This window comes from Dermacentor albipictus, chromosome 1 (genome assembly GCF_038994185.2).
Source record: "Dermacentor albipictus isolate Rhodes 1998 colony chromosome 1, USDA_Dalb.pri_finalv2, whole genome shotgun sequence".
In the NCBI taxonomy this organism is placed as follows: Eukaryota; Metazoa; Arthropoda; class Arachnida; order Ixodida; family Ixodidae; genus Dermacentor; species Dermacentor albipictus.
In genome coordinates this window covers 400,442,683-400,451,291 of record NC_091821.1, presented here as the reverse complement: position 1 = coordinate 400,451,291, position 8,609 = coordinate 400,442,683, and positions in this window count along the sequence as shown.

The window sequence follows — 8,609 nt, the reverse complement described above, 5'->3', positions numbered from 1 at the left end:
TTGGAGCTGCCGCTCCCTTGTTGCGGCAATGGATGAAGAAGCCCTCGAAGACCTTCCTGGAGTCAAGCCATCACGTGGTGTCGCGTCCAGGAAACGCGGAAATGCGTCAAGTGACACGGACAGCGAGTCAACCGAGTTGTACTCGGACAGCGTCGACTCGTCGGACGACGATTTCACACTTGTCATGAGCCGAACCACAAAAAGAAGACTGCTACGGAGGTCATCGTCGCCAAGTGTCTCCACCGTGAAGACAACACCACAGCGCTGGCCGTACACCATGCTCTTCATGCCTGTGGACCCAGTGTCCAATCTGCGACTCCTAAACAGGCAAGTCCTTTCCGCGTTTCTTAAGGGAATCGCGCCAAACGAGATAAAGGACGTGAGAATAAACTCACGGAAGAATGTCCTAGCAGTAGATGTGCTACACCGTGGTGCACTGCAAAACCTACGGCACGTAACGGAGATCGACAAAATACAAGTTCGATCCATGATACCTACAGGCTGTAATGGCACTGTCGGCGTCATTTATGACGTCGACATTTCTATACCAACCGACGACTTACCTATATTAATAAAGCCAACTACAGAAGGCACTCTTATTAAGCACATCAAAAGACTTGGCAACACACGTTGCCTGAAGCTGTGGTTTGAGGGAGACAGCCTTCCCTCACACGTCAAAGTTGGCCACGTCCGCCATCCAGTCCGCCCATACGTACCGAAGCCCCTGCAGTGCTACAAATGCTGCAAGATGGGACACGTAAAAGGTGTGTGTAGGAATAACCTGGTGTGCCCACGGTGCGCTGAATCTCATTCAGCAGATACCTGCCGCGCAACTGTGTTGAAGTGCCCGAACTGCCATGGTACTCATGAGGCTTCATCCAATGATTGCCCGCGGGTGAGGAACGAGCGAGCAGTGCTCAAACGTATGGTTCGGGACCATTCAACACACAGAGAGGCTGCCGCTACTCTCAGACGACGACGACATCGCCATCGCAGAGCATCACGAAGAGTAACATCTACTGAAAGATATACACCATCATCTTCCGGCAAAGCGGCTACCGTATCAACGCCGACTTCCACAAAGACAGACACTGCGAAAACGAAGAAAGGGGCAAGACTCACACCTCATGAAGAGTGGCCAACACTTCCACGAGCACAACCTGCACCGGAGTCACATCAAATTGCGCCGCCCTCAATGACCTCACGAACCGAGGATGCGACGACGACTGGGGATCGCCAAGTCGTAGTGATGCTGAAGTCACTTATGGACGCCATGCGCATTCTACTCAGCAGCATGAAAACCCCGTCGGCACAGAGCGCACTGCAGGTGCTGGACACCGTGAGTCCGGTGCTTGCGACTCTAGGGTAAAACCACGGCCCGAAAATTGCCGTCGTTTCAAGAAGAGGTCAAGAATGCATCTGTCTTTCAGTGGAACGCCAGAGGGCTTAAGTCACGCATGTCCGATTTCAGACAGTTTGTACTTACGCACCAATTCCCCATTATCGTGATTTGCGAGCCCAACCTGTCAGCTCCCATCAGACTGTCCGGGTATGAGTGCTTTATGTCCTCTGCCCACGGAGACTGCAGCAAGGTCGTTGTGTTTATACGCCGTGACTTGACTTATGTGCATCACACAGTGCCTCCTGACGAAGCAAATCAATACGTTTGCTTAACAGTGAAGAAGAAAAAGCTGACGCTCACAATTCTTGGAGCCTATTTATCTCCAACAAGTCGTCTCGACTGTGAGCGCTTACGGGGAATTTTGACATCGACCCCACAGCCATGGGTGCTCACCGGGGACTTTAACGCCCACCATTACCTATGGGGAAGCTCCAAAGTGAACTCTAGAGGCAGAACGTTGGTGTCCTTTGCCTATGAACTGGAATTTTGCCTGTCAAACGATGGTAGCCCTACTTATCTGCGTGGATCAGCGTATAGTAGTTGCTTGGACCTTACCTTCGTTTCACGTTCGCTTTCGAGAAGAATGCACTGGTTTTCGGATTTAGAAACGCGGGGTAGCGACCACATCCCAACCTATTTGAAGATCGAAGGTTTGACTAGCTCCAAGTCCTCCAGAACCGTCCAGTGCATCGATTGGCCTAAATTCAAAACAATAATGGAAGACTGTTGTCGTGACGGCACTTCCTATAACCTACAGGGCGCGATAAAGGATGCCATACAAACAACCACGCATTTCCTTTCGAAGAGTTCTTCCCGCACCGATTTCGACGTCGAACTAGCGAAACTTCGAGCAATTCGCCGTCGTGCGGAACGAAGATATAGACGCACGAAGTCCAATTATGATTTGAGATTGGCTAGACGAACACAAAAGAAAATACAGCGTCACATGAACAAGCTGGCTTCGCGACAATGGGTATCCTTTTGCGAGTCCCTGGATCCGCGAAAACCTTTGTCGCTTATATGGAGGACTGTTCGTGGCCTTCGCACAACCTTTGGTCAGCGCCACCCGTTTAAATCTCTGGCACTCCATCTACAATGTAGAGATATTGATGTCGCTGAATCTTTCTGCAGAAAGATTGCTGGCGAAGCAAATTCCGATGGAACGGGTACGGGAACGCTCGACCACCCACCGTTACCACGTGATCCCCGCATGGAATGCCCTTTTTCTATGGAGGAACTAGAAGCTGCGCTGGCTTTGTGCAGGCGTTCTTCAGCGCCAGGACCTGACGGCATTACATACCGTGCCCTGTGTAACCTAGGAGACCAAGCTCGGAGGGCACTCTTGCTCCTGTACAACGACTCCTGGCAGACGGGTACGGTTCCGCAAGAATGGAAGTCAACTCGCCTCATTCCACTTCTGAAAGCTGGCAAGTCGCCTTTGGACATTTCCTCATACCGTCCGATAGCACTTGCCAGCTGTGTCGGAAAAACAATGGAAAGAATGATTTTAACACGTCTAGAATGGTACTTAGAGTACTATGAAATCTACCCAGATGCTATGGCCGGATTCAGACGTGGCCGTTCGTCAACAGACAACGTTGTTGACTTGATAACATTTGTGCAACACCAAAAGGCCAGTAAGCGACTATCTGCTGCTCTGTTTCTAGACGTTAAAGGGGCTTATGATAATGTCACCCATGAAGCCATCCTTAGCACGTTAGAAGCCGTCGGACTTGGTGGTAAGATGTATATGTGGGTGTGCAACTACTTACAGAGGAGACCATTCTATGTAGGCACAGAAAATGGCCCGACATCCGAGCATTACGGTAGCCGAGGAGTCCCTCAAGGCGGAGTGCTTAGCCCGACTCTTTTCAATCTCACCCTCTGTGGATTAGTTGACAACCTGCCAAGCACCGTACGACTTTCCATCTATGTGGACGACATCTGCATTTGGACATCAAGCGTGACACGACCTCAGCTTCGCGCTCGGCTTCAGAAGGCTGCCTCAATGACATCTTGCTACCTTCGTGAACAGGGACTTGAAATTTCATGCGGAAAGTGCGCAATGGTGGCATTCACGAGGAAGCCAATGTCTGGTTACGGCGTATCCATTAACGGACAACTTATACCATACAGCAGAAGTCACAGATTCTTGGGAGTCGTAATTGACAGAGACCTGTCTTGGACTCCGCACGTCAATTACGTGAAAAAGCGGCTGACTGCTATCTGCCACCTGTTCAGGTTCCTTGCTGGAAAAAGTTGGGGAGTATCTGTACACGCTATGTTACAGCTGTACATGGCGGTGTTCGTTGGATTCCTGCGATACAGCCTGCCTGCAATATCCAACACCTGCAAGTCTAACCTGCGTACGATACAGAGCATTCAAGCCCAAGCCCTTAAGATATGTCTTGGCTTACCACGCAGTGCATCGACGGCTGAAACCATTGCCCTTGCGCAGGATTACCCAATCAAGACGCACATTACCGTTGAGACAATGCGTATGCATCTCAGGCATTATGCTAGGACCCCTTCCCACCACTTGGCGAGCCTCACTGCTGCAAGGCCCTGCTCGACATTTAGCGGCATTGTCAGTGCACATCGTGCGTCGTTTACTTCAGGGTACGCACCTGCGGCCAAGCCAGCGTTTCCTCCGTGGTGTTTGAGCCGTCCACAAGTGCAATTAATGATTCCAGGACTACAAAAGAAGACAGATCTACCGGCCCCTGCTCTAAAACAGCTGAGCTTACTTCTTCTGCATGAAAAGTACAGAAACCACGTCCACATCTATACCGATGGATCAACTGCGTCGTGCAGTTCCAGTGGTGCCGTGGTGGTACCAACGCGAGGAATGACACTGCGCTTCAAGACATCGCATGTCACGACCTCAACGGCAGCAGAACTAACGGCCCTGCGTCGAGCACTGGAATTCATTGAATCTGCAAGAGCTAGAAAATGGGCTGTGTTCTGTGATTCCAAACCGGCATTACAGTGCACGCAGTCAGTTCTTCGACACGGATGCCATGACCAACTGACATACGCAATCGCGAAACTTTACCATGATGTCCAACAGAAAGGTCACGAGGTCATTTTTCAATGGGTACCTGGCCATTGTGGAATCAGTGGCAATGATTCCGCCGATAACGCTGCTCGTACAGCACATCATGAAGAGCAGAGCGTTCCGATTCCGCTTTCGAGGACAGACGCCGCTAGGCAGCTTCGACACTTGGCACGCAGTCTCACACTGACCGAGTGGAACTCGCCAAACTTACGACTTACACGACTGCATCAACTAAACCCCTCCCTGCAACTCCGGCCTCCACTCGGACTTCCTCGACGTGAAGCTACGCTTCTCTGTCGCCTTTGGTTAGGAGTTGCGTTCACAAAGGCATACTCTACATTGATTGGAGTGACTGACAGTGGAGCATGCGAGGTCTGTGGCACGGAAGAAAACATCGACCACCTGCTGTGCCACTGTCCGCGATACACCACTGAGAGACAAGAACTTGCGAAAGCTTTTCAAAAACTGGACACTCGGCATCTTTCTGTGCAGGTGCTGCTGGAACACCGCCCCCATCGCCCGTCGGCCCAAAAAGCGGTGAAGGCACTTTTGTGCTTCTTAAGGACGACGGGCTTGTGCGACCATTTGTGACTCTAATTGCAATTTCTGTCAGGCCACACACGTCAGCGAACTCACTGCAATTTCCTTCTTTCCTTCCCTCCGCTCTCTCCCTGTTATCTTTGTTTTCCCCCTTTCCCGTTCCCCCGTTGTAGGGTAGCCAACCGGACGTGATTCTGGTTAACCTCCCTACCTTCTTCTTATCTCTATCCCTACTCAACAATAGATCATATTCGCACTATCAATCAGGTGATAGAGAAATGTGCGGAATATAACCAACCCTTATATATAGCTTTCATTGATTACGAGAAAGCGTTTGATTCTGTCGAAACCGCAGTAGTCATGGAGGCATTACGGAATCAGGGTGTAGACAAGCTGTATGTAAAAATACTGAAAGATATCTATAGCGGCTCCACAGCCACCATAGTCCTCCATAAAGAAAGCAACAAAATGTGTGAAGTGATTTTTTAAAGAGAAATGGAAGAGATAAGTGCAGTGCCGTAACTGTCTCTCACAGGAGGACACCTCAACAGCACTGCACGGGGAAAGGGGTGTGGGGAGAAAAAGATGGAGATAGTGACCGGAAGTAAAAAGGAGAGACAGAGCGGAATAGCAAAAAAAAGACGACAATGTAGCTAAGCGTTTGCGGGGCCTACAGCCGCGCTCTGAGGTGTGTTGCTTCGCAGAATTCGATCAATGCCGAAAATGCACGCTTAGTAATGGAACTGTGAGCATTGGGGAAGAGTAGGCTCTGCAGGGTGGTGGATGGCAAGCCACATCGGCGGTAGGAGGCGTACAGAGCCTCCCTCTCGGTCCCGAAGGCCGGGCAGTGAAGCAGAAGGTGTTCCAGTGTCTCCACGTCATCGCAGTTACCACACACGGGGCTGCCGGTTCCCGTGAGCCTGTGTGTGCGCGCCGCTGTTTTGTAGCAGCCGATACGCAGGCGGAGAAGGAAGGCGCAGTCAGCCCGAGAGAGGCCCGCACGCGGGAGCAGGCGCGGGGGCGTTCCCGCCGCGACGCGCCGATCGGGATGTTGCGCAGTGAGGCTGCGCAGAACAAAATCCCAATAAAGAAATGCGTCAGGCAGGGAGATACGATCTCTCCAATGCTATTCACAGCGTGTTTACAGGAGGTATTCAGAGACCTGGACTGGGAAGAATTGGGGATAAAAGTTAATGGAGAATACCTTAGTAACTGGCGATTAGCTGATGGTATTACCTTGCTTAGTAACTCAAGGGACCAATTGCTATGCATGCTCACTGATCTGGAAAGGCAAAGCAGACGAGTGGGTCTAAAATTAATCTGCAGAAAACTAAAGTAATGTTTAACAGTCTCGGAAGAGAACAGCAATTTACAATAGGTAGTGAGGCACTGGAAGTGGTAAGGGAATACATCTATTTAGGGCAGTAAGTGACGGCGGATCCGGATCATGAGACGGAAATAATCAGAAGAATAAGAATGGGCTGGGGTGCATTTGGCAGGCATTCTGAGATCATGAACAGCAGGTTGCCATAATCACTCAAGAGAAAAGTGCATAAAATAGCTGTGTCTTACCAGTACTCACCTACGGGGCAGAAACCTGGAGGCTTACGAAAAGGATTCTACTTAAATTGAGGACGACGCAATGAGCTATGGAAAGAAGAATGATAGGTGTAACGTTAAGGGATAAAAAAAGAGCAGATTAGGTGAGGGAACAAACGCGAGTTAATGACATCTTAGTTGAAATCAAGAAAAATAAATGGGCATGGGCAGGACATGTAATGAGGAGGGAAGATAACCGATGGTCATTAAGGGTTACGGACTGGATTCCAAGGGAAGGGAAGTGTAGCAGGGGGCGGCAGAAAGTCGGGTGGGCGGATGAGATAAACAAGTTTGCAGGGACGACATGGCCACAATTAGTACATGACCGGGGTTGTTGGAGAAGTATGGGAGAGGCCTTTGCCCTGCAGTGGGCGTAACCAGGCTGATGATGATGATGATGACACAAAGGGGCTTGTAAACACTGTGGGGCGTCCGCCAGACCGGCAACCATTCGAAATAACCACAAAAAATTAGGAAGCCCTCCTCTGTTTCGGTTGAGCAGGGTCTTTTGTGCATCCTTTTTGCCCGGGTGTTACACGCCATATCATATACAGCACCATCAAGACTACGAGCGTAGCTTTCATTCCCATCGACGCGATGGTAAGCCTGAATGCTATCTCTCGACAGAAACTTAATGATTTCTTCTTCTTAACTTGCCCCTGGACTAATCCAAGAGGTTCGCGTGAACCCATGGAAAAATGTCATTGCCGTTGACACGACTGATGATAAGATGGTGCAAACTTTACTTGGTTTGTCTGAAATCTGTGGGGACCACACGTCCCTACATACCACAGGGTACAATTATAGTGGCTGGTGTCGTATCTGATGTGGACTTGGATCTGAAAGACGACGTTTTTAAGAACATGATCGTTTGCACGCCACCATGCAAAATAATTAGCGTCCGAAGGCTGGGCACGTCAAAGTACGTGAAGGTACTTTTCGCCTCTGGAAAGCTGCCTAGTCATATAAAGGCTGGACTTGTGCGTTATCCTGTTCGACCTTTCATACCACGGCCTTTGCAATGCCATAAATGTTTCAAGATTGGTCATGTTCAGGGCTTTTGCACCAGAGATCTGGTCTGTGCCAAATGCGGTGGGAATCACCATGTAGATTCCTGTGAAAGTCAGGCATATCGGTGCCCTAACTGTAATGGTGAACATTTGGCAACGGATAAAGGATGTCCCTCATTGAAGAATGAACTAAAGGCACTAAAAGAGAAAGCCATAAAGAGGGCAGCAGGAGATGAGAGCTCCCGTCGCCGTAGTGCTGCCCCAGCGACTGTAAAAGTAGCGCGTTCAAAGAGTGACAAAGAAACAACACATCAGAAAGTAGGGGGGCGGACCATTTGCCTCTCAGACACATCGTGGCCAGCGCTTCCATCGAAACCGCCGGAACAAGTATCTACAAAGACTTCGACCACAGTGGAAAGCACTGCAAACACAGTACCTAAACCGGTATCAGCCAACGACGACGTACAACTTGTCAATCTTCTAAAGATGCTTGTCAATGTCATCAGATCTCTAATCGTCGGTCGCCAGACACCAGCAGCGTCAGCAGCAGAGCAACTTTTGGAGGCACTCGTTCCTGTCCTCGACGGCCTTCGCTAGACGTTTTACCGGAAATAATTCTAACAGTTGTCAGCAGCCTCGCCCCTTTGTGCTGCAATGGAATGTTAGGTCGATGCGACCGCGGCACGCTGATTTAGCCCTTCGACTAGTCGCTATGAAGACTCCTCCGGACGTTATAGCGCTTCAGGAAACTAACGTAAGGAAAGACGAATATCGATTGCCAGGCTTTGTGGGTGCCCACAGTAACACTCGATGCGCGGAACCAGCTTGTGGCTCTTTCCAGTGTGTGGAGGCGGCGCATACGCGCAATCCTTCAAAGGCATCAGTGTACGTTCGTGCTGACTTGGACTTCGCGGTTATTGACACAGACGGCATCTGTGACGATGAGTTTGAGTGTGTAGCTGTTACTGTGAGCCTCAGAGGTGTGTGTACGACGGTGGCG